We start from the raw sequence: 9,302 nt of genomic DNA on the forward strand, positions 1-9,302 counted from the left end.
TCATTGTATGTTTGAAGGTAGATGTTGGCCAAACAGAAGGCAACGAAAGATTTCTGCACCAGACTGCAAATGCCAAAAGGAGCAGGAATATTTTTCTGCCACCATAACATTTGTGCCTGTCTTCTGCATGTACCTACTCTGTGAGTAGCACCGTTTTCGGTGGAACGTGGAGGATGCCCAGGTGTTCCCCAGTGGTACTGGTCACCCCGGGGAGGAGGGCAGCACATGGAACATAGCTGGTCCGCACTAGGTGGCTCTGCTAGAGGGGACAGAAAACAGGAGACACTGGATGTCTCCTTTGTAGCTTGCCGTGATCGTATAGTGGTTAGTACTCTGCACTGTGGCTGCAGCAGCCTCGGTTCAAATCCGAGTCATGGCACAGGGGAGACAGAACTGTTTCAGTCCTCACTTTTGGAGGCTTGTGTTGGAGACACACCACCGAGGATGTGACAGCCACCCAAGCCCTCATTCTGCATTAACTGCCAAACAGGCTTTAGTGTTTGAAGCACAAAAAAACCCAAACCAAAACAAAAAAGAGATGAGAGGAAGTAGTAGCTGGATCAAAAAAGTTAATATAGCTCTTTGCTACATGATAAGGTAGTTGACACTCTGCACTGTAGGTTTTTTACCTCCTTTTGTGTGATTTCAAGCAGTTCACACACATGTTGTTGTACCAGGACTGTCCAGGACAACATTTCCACCGACTTCACTCTGCCAGTTTTTTAACCTATCTCCTTTCTCCCAGTAAAGATTGATTTCTTTCTATGATGTGTCCCAAGGGATGACTCACTGCAAAAGCAAATTCCTCAAGAATCTTTCAGGAAAGAGCAACAAAGGAGGCATGAAATTACATGTGATTAATTTCTTCATTGTGAGCATTTTTGGTATCTTTGTTCCAAGAACAATGCGCTTATGAGGCTGGTAACAGCAGCAAATGGGACACATCACGACTAGGTCTGAAATTTGGTTAAAGAGAAGCAAGACACTGCTGGAATTGCAGTACTGTTTTTGTGGGGAGAGGATGATGTGACTAGGAGGATCCGGCCAAGAGGGGGGAAAATGGTCTGACAAGATTCTCTGTTTATCTTAAGCAACGTTCACTCATCCTGCCTACGCTGGCTGGTGGGCATTGGTGTTTACTGTGGCAGGGTGCTAGAGACCCGTGGTTTTCCAGTACGGGCATGGTGAGGTGAGGAAGTTAGCTGAAACGCACAAAGAAAGAAATTTTCAAGAAACACTCCCAAGTGCCTAGACAGGCACGTTAGGTACTGATTGAACCATCCAGCAACACAGTTCTACTTTCAATTTATTATTAATTGAAGATGCTCAAAAATGTATTCATGAACTTCAGATCATATGGCAAAGTCTAATTTTGTCATTAGATAGCTACACATCTTGCTGACTGACTAAAATCTATTCATTTTGACCAAACAACTTAAGCACACAGCCTGACTACAAGTCACAAGGAAAAGCAGGGGATGAAGAAGGAGAAGGCAGCAAACATTCATTTATGGGAAATGCCTCTATGTTTCTAACAGTTGAGGCTGGAATCTCAAAATTACTGCAGAGAGTGTATGTCCTTCCGAGGTCTCAAACACTACTCAAGCATCCAGACACAGGCTTTCCAGCTCTTTGCAAACTTTCTCCAGGTGTCTGTCCAGGGTTCAGTAAGTAAGCAAGATTATCTTGAAACTATTAAGATGAAAAGGATTTGCTTTTAAAGCAGGACTCACAAAACTGTGAAGACCAGCAGGGAATACTTAATTCCATTAAACCCATTTCTCAGCAAACAAAAAATAAGGAGGACAATACGGTGAAATAAAGCAGTTCAATAGCTGGTGGATCAACCTTGAACCTCTTTCTAGAATTTACACTTTTGTTTCTCTGGAAGACTTCCTGTTTCTTGTATTAGGCCTTCTAGGGTTCTTTTGCAAGTATTTTCAGTTAAATTCAGTTCTTATGCAAAAGAACTTAAAAATGTGTTTCTGAAGTGAATTGTCCATGATAGGGTAGTTTTCCTACTGTTGCTTTAGCTAAATGATTCAGATGTTTCTTTCTCAAGAGTAACAGCAGAACACTATTTTACCCTGTGTGGTTTTTTTAGTACAAATGCCTTCATGGTTACACCACAAAGAAGTTTTCTTCTCTGTATCAGTACACCTCCTCGCCTTCAACTGAGTGGTGGATAATAGCAACGGGGCAGGTCCCAGAATAAACACATCCCATTTTCCTAAAGAGTTTAGATGGGCCTGCCACCCCCAAATAAATTAGTAGTACAGTTCTGGAGAGTATAGTAAGAGGTTTGCTGCTCATATCTAAGGAAAAGAAAAAGAAAACATTCCGGGATTCTGAAAGCACAAGATCTAAACTGGAAACGCAGGGATCCACAAGAGAAAAATGACCAGAAACAGTGCGATGGCTGTGTTCTTGGCTCCATGCACAATGCTCGGGTGCAAGAGGCATGTGGATGCTGGTTTAGCAGCACATAAACACTGATTATATTACAATCAGACTGTGTTATAAGAGAAAACTTATGCTATATTAGCATGGAATATCAAAATTATGCTCTCAAAGATTTTTAGACACTGTTTTGGGATCCCTTTGGATGGAGGTGTCTGTGACAAAGAAGATATCCCTTTAGAAGGAGTATCACAAAGTATCATCTTCTGAGTTGTTTTGGTGCAGAGAAAACATACAATATTTCTTTACAAAAGAGTGGAGGAAAAAGTTGTAAAACATTAAGCACATGAATAAATTTCACAAAGCTTTATGGAAGAGATATTTATCAGATGTGTTTGAATTTAATTCAAAGAGATGATTTTGTTTCTGGGAAATTAAAGGTGAAGAGGAAATGTCTATAAAGTTTTTAGAATAAAAATCTGGAAGTTTAGGATTCAAGATATATAAAAGCAGAGAGGAAGCTTTTTGAAAGCAACAGAAAACATTTATAAATATGGACATTTGGGCATTTGGGCATTGTGCTCAACTCTTGATGATCAAGAAGTGAAACCAAGTCCTACTCAGTAGTTTTAAACGTAGTTCAGAAAGTTGTAGGATTCAAACATGAGCCAAAGCTTAATCCAAAGTGTTACAAGTTGAAAGCTTCACAAATTGACCACTGTCTTCACATGTGTTCCAGTGCAGCTTTCTCCAGTGCTGTGAGTGACTGCTGGAGTTTTAGAAATAAAACTGCACACAGAGTGCAGGACATGCTTTCTTTTAAGAAACACCGAAGACAGATTATGAGATAAGCCTCAGGACTGCAGCATCAGACATTGTTTATGCAGTTATGTTTACACATCAGGCTCAGGAATCTCCCCATCTGCCAAATTTCCCCAATTACTACCCATCCTGCAGTAATACCCTGTAAACTCAGAGCTGAATTTCCAGAGGTAAAATCAACCCACCTGTGAAATGAATTCCTGGCATTCTTTGCTAAAGCTCAACCAGCTATTTAAGCTTTCAGGAGTTCTCTTTACCACAGAAGATCTCCTTTCAAAGAGTCTTCTTGACCAGAACCCTTTGAAAGGACTTCAGAGGGGACCTATAAAAGTTTTAATATGAGCTGCACTCCTGTAAAGAGAATGAAAACCAGAATTAATTTGATGACTGCAGAGTCAAAACAGCTACTGCCTTCTATCCTGCTCAACACCTGATATGAACATCAGACAAGATACAACGAACTCTGCTGCACTGCTGAAAAATGAAGAAAGCAGAACAGAAATCCATGCCAGGTTCAATCAACATTTCAAAAGTTTTTCAAGTCTTTCTGTTCAGTGTTGCCTTCTTAACAACTTGGTGTCTTTCTCCATAGCTTAAGAACTCTAGCAGTTTTAAGCCTAATCAACAGCTAATGCTAAAATGCAATGACAAAAATAAATCTCTCCCCAAGCACTGCTGTTTCAGTTGTTTCAGGTTCCTATTAGTTTCAGTGCCAAAATGTGAATTAGGCATGTTGGGCATATGGAGACAGATACTTCTAAGTCTTAAAGGTTTTACAGTCTATGCAGAATGGGACACGCGTGAGAACAAAAAGACACAGGAGAGCTGCAGAGAAAGGCATGCACTCTCTTTTCCACTGTTCTGCATTTCCCATCAGATAAACTCGCTGGATAAAGACAGAGAAGGCTGCAGAATGAACCTCCTCTCTGGCCTTCAAATTGTTACAGAAAAAAACATAAAATTTCAGAGCTTCAAAGTAAATTTATGTAAACCTGGATCCTTGCTAATACTTCAAACATATTATTGTTAGACCGTGGTTTCCAAGTGGAAATTTGTTATCTGGTCATGTCTACTAGAAAAGTACCCACATATTTCAGAAACATACAGGCAATTCTTTGTACAGTTCAAGGTTCAAAATCAGTTCCAGGATTGCATCTCTGTGTTTCCTAGTCTGCGATCTTGTTGTCCTTGGAAATTTGCATACTAAAGTTTTTGTTTTCTTTTTCCCTAATGGGAAGGAAAAAATGATAAGTATTTTCTCTGGAAATGGAATGCTGGGAGCCACCTCCACTTTCACATTTATATTCCAAAATGAAATTGGGTTTTAATTTTGGTTCCTTTGTGAAGAGAACAAATAACTGCAAGGGCTATTGGTAAGAAAGGTCTGATTTTCTAGCTACATCATTCTTGTTCTCAGTTTATAATGTTAACATTGAGCTAGCAATACAGATACTGACTACAGCAAACAGAATGACCACTGTTTCCAGGTATTTTATCATAAAAATAATAAAAGAAGCACATTCTGAATTTGTCTAATGTCCTATTAAAACTTTTCAAAATTACCAGTATTACTGTAACAAGCAATAAGGTAATACAAGGTTACTATACTTCAGCTACAGATGAACACTGGATATAGAGAAGTCAGTTCCAGGGAGGTTGAGGTCCATCAGCGGTGAACCTTGAGCATTCTGGCAGCCTCAGGATGATGCATGAGTAGAGCAGAATTTATGGCGTTGCAATTTTTGAATTTCTTTAAAGAAAGGGATGATTTAAAGAATATATGCACCTGTGAAGAATTAATTTGATGTTTCTGGATTTTATAAAATTTAACACACCAGATGACATTTCTGAGAGACTACAACAGGAACACAGTATGAAAGATCATTCTGTCTCTTTTACGCTAGTGCATGTTTTTAAATTGCTTTCTTTCAGGAAAACAGTTACATCCGTCTTGTAAGTTAGACAAAGAAGTCAGGAGCTAATTGCTCTGATATGCTTCTGAAAGTCTAAGTAATATTTAGAGAGGAAATCTGAGGCCATCAGAGGAATACCCAAAGATATTTAAAAAAAAAACAACCCAAACCACGTCAGAAAGATCTCCTGCGGACCGGAGGGAAATGATAAGATGCCACTATCCTACTACACCAAAACTGGGACACCTAGGAGTCCAGCGTCCAGAGGTGAGGTTTGCAGGTGTATAGGTCTTTGATTTTTCCTGGCAGCTGAGTGAAGAAAGTTTTGTTTCACTTCCTCACTGGGTAGGAGGGCAAGGAAAGTTTCTGCAGCTTTGCAGAGAGAAAGACACCTGTCATTCACACTCCGCAAGAGCTGGGTCTGTTGTATGAAGCTTGACTCTGTCTAAGCCTGGTGGAGATGTAATCCATTGTGCAGAGGACTGATGTCCCATCAGATGTGACAGCGAGAGAAAAACAGCGCTTGCTCTTAAATTAACTCCTTATCAAATTAAAGAACAAACTATCAGAAACTCTATTCAGTGACATTCAAATGATCTGATAAACCGCATAAAAAAGATCTTTTATTAACATACTTGTTACCAGCTATGTAGTTTTTGTTGTTAATTTTTGTTGTTAATTTATCATTTATTACACAAACTGCCATTAGTTACCATAACTAATTATGTAAAATCCACACGGTCGTTTTAGAAGTCTTCGTTCTGACAATCTGAGCGTATTATATTATGAGATATTACTCAGTGAGGCAGGACAGTGAAGTTACACACTGTTCCTACGACAAAAACAAAGGTAAACTCTGGAATCACTGACAAGTGATGGTTCCTTTTGGCTGTCACCAGCAGCTCATGCCTGGTTAAGTAGGATTTCTGTGTCTGTCATATTTCCAAGCAGTTCAGGCTGATTGCTGTATTAGCATGAAAAACTAGGAAAGATTAAAACCAAATAGAATTCATGGCTTAGTCCACATCTAAAGAAGCTGTAATCAATAAAAGTTACATGCTCACTATGCTACTGTGTTTATCACAATATCCATAGACATTTAAATTTAAAAAAATGCTTGGCAACAGGATTACTGAACTAATACTTATGGCACATACTCTTTTAGAAAACCATTCTTGAAAAGGTTACGGAGCTTTCTCATCTTAGTCTTAGACATCACCAATAGATTAATTTTGGCATGAAATCTGTAATTACATCTCTTCAAAAGATGCACCTTTCCCTGCCGTGACTCGGATTTGAACCGAGGTTGCTGCGGCCACAACGCAGAGTACTAACCACTATACGATCACGGCAAGCTATCAGAAATCTCCAAATTGAAGTGACAACTTTTTTCTCCAGTCTTCACCAATATTTTATGCAAATGGTGCCACCTACAGTTTACACTGAGTTTTAGCAGCAGCTTATTCTAAACATTCTTACAACTAATTGCATGTTACTCAGAATTTCTTCCAGACTTACTTTTCCTTTCTCTTAATAATCCATGCTTTTCAGGATTACCTAAAAATAGGCTCAGAGGAGTTATAATAACCCTCTTCCTCAAAACGTTTTCAGAGAGAATATTATTTTTCCTATTTTATCAGTGGTGGGGGAGGCAAAGTCAGGACAGCAGGAAAGTCTGGCAGTGTGCTGTAGAGACAAATTTAGGCAGAAGAACAAAATATACATTTTTGAAAACTGCATTTGCTGAGTTGAACCAGATATGATTCATTCTAATGTAAGTGCTTGTGTTTATGGACATCCTCCGCTGCAGTGAGCGTAGAAAATAAAAAACACCTTTTCCAGGATTTACATTATCTACTGTGGAAGGAGATGGTCAAATACTAGAGGTGAAGTCTGAGGGGAGTGAACACTTAGCTTCTGTAAACTAAGACCATGAATTAGTCTTATACTGAAGCAACTGCTGAGAAGCACCTGCCTGTGTTCAGACACAAAACCTGAGGTAAACAACATCAGGTTTGAATAGGCCCAAGAGCAAAAAATTGTTAGTTCTCTCAATCAAGAGCTCCACCAGAAATCAACCTGCAACACAAAGAGAAATTATCATGGGGAAGATAACATCACGGCAAGCTCTGGGGTTGTCAAGCCCTGCTCAGAAAATACATTCTGTTTTCCTCATGCTCTCCCTCCCCACAGTTATATTCATTATTTAATTAAAAAACCTTGCTTGGTTCACAGCCTTGGAGAACACAGCAACACCACGACTGCAGTGGTATAATGCCACACTGAGTCTCTGAAGAAGGATGAAAACATACCAAGCGACTTACTAGGCGGACATACACGAGACCATTGAAATGCCTTCAGCATGTCTTCAACATGCTGGCACGTGGACTTACTCTGGATGAAGGTCTGCACAGCGGGGACTAATCCATAAGCAGTCTGTGTGAAAAAGGCATTAGGCTGGGACTTTAAAAGGCAAACTGACGGCACAGACCGCACTGCCGCCCTGCCGAATCGCACTGACTTGGCCTCAGGGAAAAGCACAGGTACCTCCTGCAGGAGGGAAGGAGAAAGTCTGTCTCTCTCATTCTGATTGTTGCTGGGAGCACACAGAGGAAACTGGTGCTCTAATGGTGGTTCAGACTGCTGTACCTTGCCCTACAGCCTTGCCCAGCGGCTTGGTGTGACCAGAATAGTGTTTTGCTCAGTGTGCCCCTCCATGGGGCAGGAAGGCTGCAGCTTCCTTGACCTCCAATCCTGCCACGCGCAGCCTAGCCAGCCCTGTGCCAGCCCAGCCCTGTGTTAAGGGACTGCATTGCTTGACAGAAAGAAAACCAGGACCAGGCATGGTAAACATCTGACATAAAGTTAATCCCTCAACTTTTAGATTTGCTGTTGCCTTGTAAAGCCATTACACTTAGCAGAAATTAAGCACAGTTGTGTAAATAAAAAAATGACCAAAAAAAAAAAGTATGGGCTCTCCCCATCTGCCCATTCTATCTCTGACTTTCAGTTCTCATGCGACAGCTGTCTGGAAAGCAGGCGTCAGCAGAAAAAGCTACCAAATCTTCTGGGAAGGAATAAAAACTGGGAAAAGCAATCCCTTCTGGCATAGCTTATGTATTACAGTGTGAATGTTACCTGTAAAGTGTCTCATGCCACAGTACGAGAAGGCTTTTTTCCCTTTCCCTCACCAGCCTTCAAGCCCTTTGAACTCTAAAGAAATCTGTGAAGAACTAGAGAGTGATTGCCACTTCCGGGCAAAACCTTTGATGTGGTAAGTCCTATGATATTCCCCAGTTCTCTAAAAACCTTGATTAAACAGGGCAAAGAAACTGGGCACCAGTATTTAATAGCCACTACCAGGACCATCTATGAAGTGTTACTCACTACTGCAAATTTCCTTTTTTTTAAAAAAAACATGACTTTTTTTTTTTTGTGAAAAAAATATATTTATTGCAAATCACAGAAAACTGTGGTTCAGAAAGAAGGGTGGTAGATAAGGGCCGAAATCAGCTTAAAAGGGCCTTAACAGTGAACAGGGCAGTACCATCGCCTAGACACCTCTAGGTAAGCATGAGGAATGCATTTGGAAGATGGCATTGCTCAGCATTATGGATACATAGACAGGTGGAACAGTCCTGGAACAAAGACGATTAAATTTTAACTTCTCTGAAGTTTCTTCTAATTGTAGACCTGTGGAAGTAGAGCTCTTAGAATATTTCCTTAATTTCCATACTTAGGACCTTAAATAACCCTAGCGTTGGTTTTTTTTTTATTTTGGATCTTGTCATTATTGGTTACTTGTCCGGAAGCTACAACAGCAATTTAGTTTTGTTTGAGTTTCTCAACACATTCCTATTTCTCCTAAAGACAGAAGTCTAGTAAATACTTCAGAGACATATTTCTGTCCATGGCATCATCCACCTACAAAGTAAGGGGATTAAGTTAAAATTACTTTAGACTCCTTGAGTGCTTTGTAGCATGATACTCAGGAGATGAAGGAGATTTTAAGTGTGTTTTGTCTTACAAATCATCACTAAAATGTTTACAGCTGTGGTGAGACAGGCTCTTTGCAAGCTCTGGAACCTGTATTAATCTACTATACAGAGTCACTTCCCATAGCAGTCACAGGGATGCCTTATTTTTTGCAGCAGTAACATAGGTTTG

At 40.1% G+C, this 9,302-nt stretch overlaps 2 non-coding genes across 2 annotated transcripts; one reads left to right on the forward strand and one right to left on the reverse strand.

The window, feature by feature from the left end:
- The first annotated feature begins 307 nt into the window (after window positions 1-307).
- Window positions 308-379, forward strand: TRNAH-GUG. Its single transcript has one exon. It is a non-coding gene; the product is annotated as a tRNA-His (tRNA).
- A 6,036-nt stretch (window positions 380-6,415) lies between these two features.
- Window positions 6,416-6,487, reverse strand: TRNAH-GUG. Its single transcript has one exon. It is a non-coding gene; the product is annotated as a tRNA-His (tRNA).
- Window positions 6,488-9,302: the final 2,815 nt, after the last annotated feature.

This window comes from Buceros rhinoceros, unplaced genomic scaffold (genome assembly GCF_000710305.1).
Source record: "Buceros rhinoceros silvestris isolate BGI_N320 unplaced genomic scaffold, ASM71030v1 scaffold15966, whole genome shotgun sequence".
In the NCBI taxonomy this organism is placed as follows: domain Eukaryota; kingdom Metazoa; phylum Chordata; class Aves; order Bucerotiformes; family Bucerotidae; genus Buceros; species Buceros rhinoceros.